The sequence below is a fragment of the Bison bison genome, unplaced genomic scaffold (genome assembly GCF_000754665.1).
Source record: "Bison bison bison isolate TAMUID 2011002044 unplaced genomic scaffold, Bison_UMD1.0 scf7180017863888, whole genome shotgun sequence".
Classification (NCBI taxonomy): domain Eukaryota; kingdom Metazoa; phylum Chordata; class Mammalia; order Artiodactyla; family Bovidae; genus Bison; species Bison bison.
The window spans coordinates 280,763-292,815 of NW_011494460.1; the positions used below are offsets into that span (position 1 = coordinate 280,763).

General features: G+C 42.5%; 1 pseudogene across 1 annotated transcript; it reads left to right on the forward strand.

Moving 5' to 3' along the window:
• The first annotated feature begins 2,081 nt into the window (after positions 1-2,081).
• Positions 2,082-2,743, forward strand: LOC104984137 (annotated as a pseudogene). The gene has a single exon (XR_824712.1). The product of XR_824712.1 is annotated as an SUMO-conjugating enzyme UBC9 pseudogene (transcript).
• Positions 2,744-12,053: the final 9,310 nt, after the last annotated feature.

The window sequence follows — 12,053 nt, forward strand, 5'->3', positions numbered from 1 at the left end:
TATACAAGCAACTCCTCCAGCTCAACTCCAGAAAAATAAATGACCCAATCAAAAAATGGGCCAAAGATCAAAGATCTAACTTGAATTTCTGCAGTTAGTCTCATTTCAATCCTTATTTGATAACTGATTTCATAAGCAGCTATGGTGATACTTTTAAAACATAAATTAGATTATGTCACTATTCTCATTAAAGTCCTCCAATGGCTTCTTTCTATCTCACTTGGGGTAAAATTCAAAGCACATGCAATGGCCTGCAAGACCCTGTATGATGTGGGTCTACCTCTCCAACCTTATCCTCTACCACAAGCCTTGGTGGTAGAGGCTTTTTAACCCCACTTTGTAACCCCACTCTAGCTACGCCTGTCATCTTGGTGGTACTAAAGGACAAAACCTTTCGTACCCTCACCTTTGAGGTTCTGCAGTGGCAGTTCCCTTGACCTGAGTGCTGCATGGCTCTCTCTGACCCATTCAAATGTCTGTTCAATATCACCACAATGAAGGGCTCTTCTCTCTCCACTCTGTGTAACTAACATTCCCCCCAGCCTACCCAGCCACTCCCTATTCTCCATAACACTTGGCATCATCTGAAATATTTTATTTGTGTAACATTCTATATCTTCTGTTTCTTCCCACTAGAATATAAACGCCCTGAAAGGAAGGTCTTTGTTTCTTTTACAGCTTTCTTGTCAGAGACTAAAAGAGCTCCTTATACTTAAGTGACTGAGCATGCATGCACACATGCATGAGAATATAGAACAAATATATACCAGGAAAAGATTGATGATTCAGATTGATAAATAAAAACTTGAAAGTCATGGTTAGTCGTATCCAACTCTCTGAGACACCTTAGACTGTAGCCTGCCAGGCTCCTCTGTCCATAGGATTCTCCAGGCAAGAATACTGGAGTGGGTTGCCATCCCATTCTCCAGAGGATCTTCCTGACCCAGGGATCAAACCCAGGTCTTCTGCATGGCAGGTGGATTCTTTACTGTCTGAGCCAGCAGGGAAGCCAAAATAAATACTTATGCATTATAAATAATACCACTGGCACTGTTTTTTTTTTTTTTTTTTTAAGGAATACAATGAAATATTACTCAACTATAAAAAAGAATGAAATCTTTCCATTTGCAACAATATGGATGGAGCTTGAGGGTACTATGCTAAGTGAAATAAGTCAGAGAAAGACAAAAACTCTGTGTATAACTTATATGTGTAATCTAAAAAACAAACAAATGAACAAGCAAAACAGAACAGAAGCAGACTCATACATAGAGCAAACTGATGGTTGTCACAGGGAAAGAGGGCATGGAGGAACAGACAAATAGGTGAAGGAGATTAAGAGATACACTTCCAGTCATAAAATAAATAAGTCAAAGGGATGTAATATACAGCATAGAGAATATAGACAATAATATTGTTATAACTTTGTATGATGACAGATGGTAACTAGACTCACCCACCAGGCTCTCCCGTCCCCGGGATTCTCCAGGCAAGAACACTGGAGTGGGTTGCCATTTCCTTCTCCAATGCAGGAAAGTGAAAAGTGAAAGTGAAGTCGCTCAGTCGAATCCGACTCATAGCGACCCCATGGACTGCAGCCTACCAGGCTCCTCCGTCCGTGGGATTTTCCAGGCAAGAGTACTGGAGTGGGGTGCCATTGCCTTCTCCGAACTAGATTCATAGTGGTGACCAGTTCATAATGTAAGTAAGTGTCAAGCCACTATGTTGTACACCTGAAACTAACACAATATTACGTGTCAACTATTTGTTGTTGTTCAGCCGCTAAGTTGTGCCCGACTCTTTATGACCCCATGAACTGTAGCACACCGGGCTTCCCTGTCCTTCACTAGCTCCCTGAGTTTGCTCAAAATCATGTCCATTGAGTCAGTGATGCCATCTATACTTTCATAAAAAATAAAGTAAAATGAAATAGAGGAGCAATAATACAGAAAAAATTCCACATATATAGCAAACAATAATCCTTAATATACCAAGAATTCCTATATATTCAACATACACAAAACAGTCCAGTAAAAATGGGTAATGGATAGACGCACAGAAAGAATAAAATGCTGAGTCCCGAGACAAAGGGAACGCAGACTCCGCCACCCTCGCTGCCACCGCCGCCTAGTACGCCTCGCTCGCCGGGCCGGGCCGCCAAAGGGACGCGAACATGGCTGGGATCGCCCTCAGCAGACTCGCCCAGGAGAGGAAAGCTTGGAGAAAAGACCACCCGTTTGGTTTCGTGGCTGTCCCAACAAAGAACCCTGAGGGCACGATGAACCTCATGAATTGGGAGTGCGCCATTCCTGGGAAGAAGGGGACCCCATGGGAAGGAGGCTTGTTTAAACTACGGATGCTGTTCAAAGACGACTACCATCCTCACCACCAAAATGCAAGTTTGAACCGCCGCTGTTCCACCCAAACGTGTACCCCTCAGGCACAGTGTGCCTGTCCATCCTGGAGGAGGACAAGGACTGGCAGCCAGCCATCACCATCAAGCAGATCTTATTAGGAATACAGGAACTTCTAAACGAACCAAATATCCAAGACCCAGCTCAAGCAGAGGCCTAAACGATCTACTGCCAAAACAGAGTGGAATAGGAGAAAAGGGTTCGAGCACAAGCCAATAAGTTTGCTCCCTCATAAGCAGCGACCTGTGGCATCGTAAAAGGAAGGGATTGGTTTGGCAAGAACTTGTTTACAACATTTTTGCAAATCTAACGTTGCTCTACAATTACTGGTCACCTGGGAAGGGTGGGCGGGTGCCATTTTCCATTTCCGCCACTGGTACAGTCTCGACTTGCTGAATTGCCCAGTTTTTCATACAGGGTCTCTTCCTTCAGTCTTTTGTATTTTTGATTGTTATGTAAAACTTGCTTTTATTTTAATATTGATGTCAGTATTTCAACTGCTGTAAAATTATAAACTTTTATACTTGGATGAGTCCCGAGGAGCGCGTTCCCAGAGCTGCACTTAGCCTCCCGCTGGCCGCATGACGCGGGAAAGCAGAGCTGCCCGCCCCCAGAGCCCCAGAGCCCCAGCCAGCCAGCGTCGCGTTTCCGCATCACTTCCTTTGTGTTTATATGGCGTTTGTCTGTGTTGCTGTTTAGAGTAAATAAACTGTTTATATAAAAAAAAAAAGAAAGAAAGAATAAAATGCTATTCCCAGAAGAAAAGACAAAACGGTCAATAAGCATTAAATAATAAGCAGAAAATAAAAGTGAAAACAATAATAAAATACCAGTGCTTAGCTATCGGAATGACCAAAAAGATAAAGAGTTTGACTATATCAAGTGTCGGCAGGTGTACGGACAGAGAAATATGGGAAAACAGCCCTTTCATTACAACTGCCACTTCAGAGGGCAATGATTAGTGTCTATCAAACCAAAAACAGACATACCGCATGGCCCAATAATCCCGCTTCTCAGTATCTCCTCTAGAGAAACACCCATAAGTGTAAGAATCTTTGTAAGCATTGCTTATAATTCTACAGACAAGCCTAAAAAGGAGACAGGCTAAATATTATGAAATGTTATGTGTTGCATCTTGGGGTAGTAGGCAACTGCATACAGAGGGACAGTATTTTACTATATTTTGTAAAAAAAAAAAAACACTCATATACACATTGGTCCTTACTCAAATTCACAAGAAGTACCAAACATGTATTTACATATCTATCACAGCTTAAACAGCATCCACAAACCTACAACTGTAGCTGCTGGAGGGAGGAAGAATGTATTATGTCTGGGGTGCCAGAGGAAAACTGACCCATTTCTGTCAAACTTTAATTTGGGAAGAGAAGCATTAGCCATGTACTCTTGGTGCAGTTTACACTACATGTAAAACAGCCGATGTGTTTTTTGATGGTATGCAAATAAAAGAATCGTTCCTTAAGCAAGTGCCAAGACTGAAGACATAGTTTGGCACTTCCCACGGAGTCCGACCAGTACCGATTACCTGTAAGCTCAAGTACACGCTTGTTAAAATGGATGAATGAATGGGGATGAAACAGGAAGTTGGAGCCACATCATGAAGAACCTTAATTTCTGGGTTCCTGAGCTTGCAATTTGTTTGACATAACAGATAAATGAGACAATACATTTAGCACAGTTACTATTGATACATTTTAGCATTTATGATCAACATCACATCTCAGGGCTTCCCTGGTGGCTCAGCTGGTAAAGAATACGACTGTAATGTGAGAGACCTGGGTTCGATCCCTGGGTTGGGAAGATCCCCTGGAGAAGGGAACAGCTACCCACTCCAGTATTCTGGCCTGAAGAATTCAATGGACTGTATAGTTCATGGAGTCGCAAAGAGTCAGACACAACTGAGCAACTTTCACTTCACTTCTCATTTCAATTTTATCTTATTTCATGACCAGAAGATGGAGCTCCAAACATTTAAACTTTTTTTTTTCCTCTTCATAGAGGTTGTGGTTTTGTTTCTTGAGTTCTGGTTCCCATTTAAACCCTTCTATTTGCATTTAGTTCTCAGATGATCAAAATCCAATTGCTGACAGAGAGCAGATAGGAGGAGTAACTATAGGGGAAGTTCACCCTTTAGTCAGATTTTTCTACCTCTGGGGACTTCCTTGTTCCATGCACTAGGTTCCTACATTTTTATCCAACTCTTCCCATCTGGAACTCCTCAAAATAGAAAAGCACACTCTAAACAGGTGCCAACATCTCATGCTGTCCTTTTGGGAGGGAAAATTCCAACCCTGCTACACCCAGCCTTTATCACTGTGTATATCCAGGAACTGGTGCGCTGTGGAAAGATGACCTGGCAGGGCTGGAATCAATACTTGGGACAGTTCTCCAGCTTCTATGATTTTCCAGAATAAATCCACAGAAGTCTTCCTCAAGACCTCTAAAGACTCACGGAAAATAATGTATTTTCTAAATTTCCATAATAGCCACTCTATTACCATTATGTTGATATTACTAATACAGCCTATTAGTTGACCATTCATTTATTGACTCTCTTTTTTCAATAAATATTTATTGATCACCACTGCAAATTGCAGAAAGGTTATGGTGGGACACACGTGCACACGCACACACACCTCCTACTCTAAGTCCTCAGTAAATTTATTCAAGAATACACAACCTAGGAAAGCCAGGAGAGACTCAAGCAGGAACAGCATCATCTACTAGGACTCTTCCTTGGCCTTTGTTCCTTACCCCGAGGACAAAGTTGTCAGTGATTCTGTTAAGGTGAGGCAAGAAAAATTTCTTGCTTCACTAACGGCCCTATTATACTCAGGCTGACGTTGTTTTGAAAACAATCACCAATACACACCATCGCTTAATGGAATGTTAAATACATTTGGCTCCTCTGTTTCTTGATCAAATTCAGCATTAAGAGACACGTGTCTTCAATAGTCCAGTAAAAATCTTTCTACCCACTGCTGCTTGGAATTCTTCTTAAAAGGCTCTTTTGTCTGAACCTACCAAACTTCTCCCTAGTTCTAAATCAGTATTTCTGGTCATTTCCAACTGTAAATTCAAAAAGGTTTCGACCGAACTTATTTTCTATCTTGATGCTTTTCGTCTCCCTACCTAAACCTGGTCACCTCTCAGCTTTCTGGAGATCATCAACTCATATAAACCCTTGCAGAAATGACTTGGATTTCACTTCTCCTTCATCTCCCACATGCAATCAAAAAGTCCTGCCCATTCTACTTCCACAGTGTGCCCCAAATCCAATCCTTGCATATCCACTGTCGGCAGGCAACCTCCTCACCCATAATAATCTCAGTAGTCTCCTGAAAGTGTTAGTCGCTCAGTCATGTCTGACTCTGTGACCCCATGGACTGTAGCCTGCCAGGCTCCTCTGTCCATTGAATTATCCAGGCAAGAATACTCAAGTAGGTTGCCTTTCCCTTCTCCAGGGGATCTTCCCCACCCAGGGTTTGAACTTGGGTCTCCTACATTGCAGGCAGATTCTTTACCATCCGAGGTATCAGGGAAGCCCATTCTCTTTCTACTGAATCTTTGCATGTGTGCGTGCTAAGCTGCTTCAATCCTGTCTGACTCCTTAAGACCTCATGGACTGTAGCCCGCCAGGCTCCCCTGTCCATGGGATTCTCCAGGCAAGAATCCTGGAGGGGTTGCCATGCCCTCCTCCATGGGATCTTCCCAACTCAGGGAATGAACTCAAGTCTCTTAGGTCTCCTGCATTGGAAGGCAGGTTCTTTACCACTAGTGCCACCTGGGAAGCCCTCTCAATCTATATGGACTGTATTAACACCCTACCAGGATGTCAGGTAAAATGCAGGACATCCTGTGTTTTTATTTGCTAGATCTGGTAGCCATGCACCATACTCCCTTTCTAAACACAATTCTGCTTGTGTAATGCTCCGATTTAAACTCTCTCCCTTCTATTACCAAGTTTTTTTAAATTTAGTTTTCGTTGATGTTTTAGTTTCCTATCCATTACTGAATTAAAGCTAAACTCTTCACTCCATCACTCTACAAATATTTCATCCATCACTCGCAGTGCACAAAATGTTCTGATTGTGTTGTCAAGTATGCAAAATAAATAATTTACAGTCTCTGTAAGGATCTTGCATGCTAAAGAATGATTATTGACTTTAAGAAACAAGCAAATATAGAGTGATAAACCCCAATTTAGTTTGAGAGATGAGAGTTGAGGAGATTCCCAGCTTTATAATCTTGTTAACTAAATTTGAATTTGGCCTTGGGCCAATGAAAGCTTTTTTAACCCCACCCACACACTAATCCTAAAAAAAAGTCACTTAAACAAGTCAACTTCTTGACATTCATCCTTAGCCTGTGACAAAGCCAGCTAACAAAGCTTTTCCCCAGCATATAAAGCAGAAAAAAGCAAGATGTCTTCATTCAATTCCATAGCTGGGAAAACCAAGTATATAGTTTTCATAACTTATACAGAATCCTGAATGATTAGAGGAGGCAGAAGGTACATTCAGCATTATTTCGGAAGCTATATAGACTTCCCTGGTGGCTCAGACAGTAAAGCGTCTGCCTACAATGTGGGAGACCCAGCTTCGATCCCTGGGTTGGGAAGATCCTCTGGAGAAGGCAATGGCAACCCACTCCAGTACTCTTGCCTGGAAAATCCCATGGACGGAGGAGCGTGGTAGACTACAGTCCATGGAGTCACAAAGAGTCGGACAGGACTCAGTGACTAAACAAACTTTCTGAAGCTATATAGGACTTCAAATCTTTGAAGAGGGACTTCCCTAGTGGCCCAGTGGCTAAGACTCTGCCTTCCCAATTTGGGGAGCCTGGTTTCGACCCCAGGTCAGGGAACTAGATCCTACATGCCGCAACTAAGAGTTTGCAAGCCGCAAGTAAAAGTCCTGCATGCTGCCACAGAAACTGAAGATTCTGCTTGCCACAACTGAGACCTAGTGCAGCCAAATAAATATATAAAAATAAAACCTTTAATGAATAAAGTGATTTTATTTGAATAAGCAACACATAGTGAGTGACATAGGAATAAGCAAATCAATAAGACATAATTAATATGGGAATAGCTGTTTCAAAGATCCAAAATTTAAAGGCAAACCCCTGAGTATATTCTGAATATCTGCTTCCAGGGAATTTCAAACACTGAGACTAACTGGGTCACAAAGAAATCATGAGAACAAGATGGTGCTGTCTGACAGCAGCTTCCAAAACTAACCCTAGAATGTAGAAATGTATCTAGCCCACATATCTCTTATTTATGTTCATCAGTGCTATAGAAGAATTATATGCTGCTGCTGCTGCTAAGTCGTTTCAGTCGAGTCCGACTCTGTGCAACGCCATAGACGGCAGCCCACCAGGCTCCCCCGTCCCAGGATTCTCCAGGCAAGAACAGTGGAGTGGGTTGCCATTTCCTTCTCCAATGTATGAAAGTGAAAAGTGAAAGTGAAGTCGCCCAGTCGTGCCCGACCCTCAGCGACCCCATGAACTGCAGCCTTCCAGGCTCCTCCATCCATGGGATTTTCCAGGCAAGAATACTGGAGTGGGGTGCCAATTATATGACTATAATATAATTTTATTTAAAAAATAACTATTTTTGGAAACTTTGTGGGAGAAGGCAAGGGTGGGATGATTTGAGAGAAAAGCATTGAAACATGTATAATATCATATGTGAACTAGATTGCCAGTCCAGGTTCGATGCATGAGACAAGGTGTTCAGGGCTGGTGGACTGGGATGACCCTGAGGGATGGGATGGGGAGGGAGGGGGGGGTTCAGGAGGTGGAACACATGTACACCAATGTGTTCATGTGAATGTATGGCAAAAACCACCACAATATTGTAAAGTAATTAGCCTTCAATTAAAATTCTTTTAAAAAAAGAAAAAATACTATTTTTGAAAACTTTAATATAAAGCAGTTCTGTGGTATTTTAAGAAAGAAATATAAGAACTGCATGGTTGAGGGAGAGGAAAGGGGAGAAAGCATATCTTCTATTCTTAGCTTTTTATAGTTTTTAAATTCTGTCACACAAGCATATATATATATAAGTATTCAAAAATGTTTCAAACAAAAACATTGTTAAAGAATATCAGCTCATTATGGACATATAGTGGGGCTTCCCCGGTGGCTTTCCCAGGAGGTAAAGAATCTGCCTGCAGTGCAGGAGACCCAGGTTCGATTTCTGAGTCGGGAGGATCCGCTGGAGAAGGAAATGGTAACCCACTCCAGTGTTCTGGCCTGGAGAATCCCATGGACAGAGGAGCCTGGTAGGCTTCACTCCATGGGTTCACAAAGAGTTGGACACAACTGGGCGACTAACACTTTCACTCTCACATGGATATATAATGGTTTTAGTTTTCCAATAAGTTTCCCAAAGCCACACCATTTTCCTGCTGCATAGCAGCTCCTCAAACATATCATGTGCTTTGCAAACAAATATGGTTATTACAACTATCTCGTTCAACTATTTCAGATTCTGTGCTGTTCACTCAAACACTTCAATTGTATTTTCCATTAAAACTCAACTTGTCGCATGGCCCATAAGAGGTTAGACTTTTAGTTTTGGACTAAAAGGAGAGGGAATTGGCAAGATGACGGGGTTGGGGCAGGGACTGGGGGGAAGGTCATGAGGTAGGATTCTGGCTCTGTGCCCCCTGTACCCCTCCCTACTTCTCAGTGGGAGCGCCTTTGGAATTGGATCAGGGAGCAAGCAATGAGCATCTCCTCTTGTGACTGAGCAAACGGTCATCCTCTGCTCCGTGGATTATTACTTCTCCCTAGACTATCATCTATGGGCTCAGGGAGGACCAGTGGTGGCTCCAGGCCTCCCCTCTGAAGGGAGGTTTGGTTACATCCTTTAGCAAATGCTGCTCTGGAGGCTTCCCCCACATGTGAGTCCCTCTTTGCCCCAACACTGCATCAGTCTTAGGACAACTGCAGCTCCCAAGGCTCATATATTAATTATTTCTCAGAGCCCACTTCCAGGTCTACAGGCATGTGAGGGCTCCCTCATCTGCACTTTCAAGAAGGAGGAACCCTCACCAGCTGGATTTTGTTCCCCTCATGCCATTTCCACTCAGGTCTCTTTCCCCACATCCCCATCACTCACAAGGTGCATCAGCAAGTCTGCTGCTTGAGAAGGTCATGCCGTCAGGGAACAACATTGTTTACTTTCCAAGTGATTTGCTTGAGCTCCCCTCCTTCACACACTTGACTTGAGAGAAGGAATGACTTTGTACATCCACTCCCTAAAAGGCTGTCTTCCTCTCCCCCAAAGTTCCCTGGGAGTCATGGGTGGTTGGGTCCTTTCTCTAACCCTGGGCCTCTCATAGACTTGAGTCCTCCGGGAGGGTGGCTGACGTCAATTGCTAGTAATTTTATAAATTTAGGAAATGAACCACATTGCACTTTGGGCTTCAGTTTGGGTCTTAACAGTAGTTAGTTCCATGGCAAAAAGAAAATTCCTAGTAGGCATCCTATAATATTTGTCAATGGCATCTATCATCCATGTATGGTAAAGATACCACCACAATTTTAGTTCTAAATGAGTAGGAGGTCTTAGTAATAATGGTTCTCAAATCTAGATCACATCAAACAACCTAGAAGGCTTTTTTTTTTTTTTTTTAATACATCTATCTATCTTAGAACCACTTGATCAGAATGTCTAGGGCTAGGATCAGGGAATTTGCAATTGAATCAAATATAAGCAGCCTGAAGTTTAGAACTTGTAATTAAGAACTCAAAAAAAAAAAAAAAAGGAGAGGGGAGAAGAGAAAAGAAAGAGATTTTGACAAAAGGTCAAGAAATTAATTGGGTTAAATATAAGCCCCATGGACAGAAACCATATCTATCTGATTCATTTTTGTAGCTCCCACACTTAGAACAGTGCCTAGCATATACTAGAATTCCAGTAAACATTTATTGCATGAATGAATGGGTGAGTGGAACACTTCCTTTTCATGGGAAAAGCAACTACCAGTCTCACAAACATGTACCACAACACACAGTGGGAAAACAAGAGTCTAACCAAAAGTAAATGTATTTTTTTCTGTAGTCATCGTAATGTAAACAAAGAAGGGTTTTTTTGAACTTGGATGTAGCTAAATTGGGTGAGCTGAGAAATGCTACTTAGGCTGTCTGGCCACTGGGGTGAGAGTTCTCAGGGCTGCCTGACACCATGACAAGATCTCAGCCTTGCCAAACCCAGAACTGATCAGGAGGCACGAAATCCAAACAAAGGGAGTTAGAAGAGCTCCGTGATTGTTGAGCTAACATCGCTTGGTGCACCCTTTCCCACCATAACAAAACCAATATGTAATGTAACCTGCCAAACATGACTAAGCCATTTAAATTAGAGAGTGCTGGAGATTTACTGAAAAAAATTCTCTCTCACTGGCTACCTTTTCTCTAGACTCCATTCTGTTTACCAAACTCAGTAGCTAACCAGTCTTTGTCTAAGCAAGTTATAAAGCAATTGATTCTATTTGCACCTTTACATTAGAGTCATGTGTAAGATCCCCCTACTCTGAATATGTTCAGACCCCCTTGATTAACAGTGTGCATTGTTCCATCAGATGAGTTAATAAGAGGGGGAAAAAAATTAACTGATGCCTTGATTGTTTTGAGGTGGTACTTGTTGCTGTTATGGGATATTTTTCTATAGTTGCAGATATTACTATTATTGCTATAGACTCAAAAAGGAAACCTAACAATCTCTTTTCCCCACCCCACTGCAGGAAGCACTGGTTTCTAAAGTTGAACCCCTTGGGAATGACATGTATACTCTACTGATACTATGTATAAAATAGGGCTTCCCTGGTGGCCCAGCAGTAAAGAATACACTTGCAATGCAGGAGGCACAGTTGGATCCCTGGGTTGGGAAGATCCCCTGGAGGAGGGCATGGCAATCCATTCCAATGTACTTGCCTGAAGAATCCCATGGACAGAGGAGTCTGGCAGGCAACAGTCCATTCAGTTCAGTTTAGTTGCTCAGTCGTGTCTGACTCTTTGCAACCCCATGAACCACAGCACACCAGGCCTCCCCGTCACCCAAACCCATGTCCATTGAGTCAGTGATGCGATCTAACCATCTCATCCCCTGTTGTCCCCTTCTCCTCCTGCCTTCAATTTTTCCCAGCATCAGGGTCTTTTCAAATGACTCAGCTCTTCACATCAGGTGGCCAAAGTATTGGAGTTTCAGCTTCAACATCAGTCCTTCCAATGAACAGCCAGGACTGATCTCCTTTAGGATGGATTGGTTGGATCTCCTTGCAGTCCAAGGGGCTCTCAAGAGTCTTCTCCAACACCACAGTTCAAAAGCATCAATTCTTCAGCACTCAGCTTTCTTTATAGTCCAACTCTCACATCCATACATGACTACTGGAAAAACCATAGCTTTGACTAGATGGACCTTTGTTGGCAAAGTAATGTCTCTGCTTTTGAATATGCTATCTAGGTTGGTCATAGCTTTCCTTCCAAGGAGTAAGCGTCTTTTAATTTCATGGCTGCAATCACCATCTGCAGTGATTTTGGAGCCCAAAAAAATAACGTCTGACACTGTTTCCACTGTTTCCCCATCTATTTGCCATGAAGTGA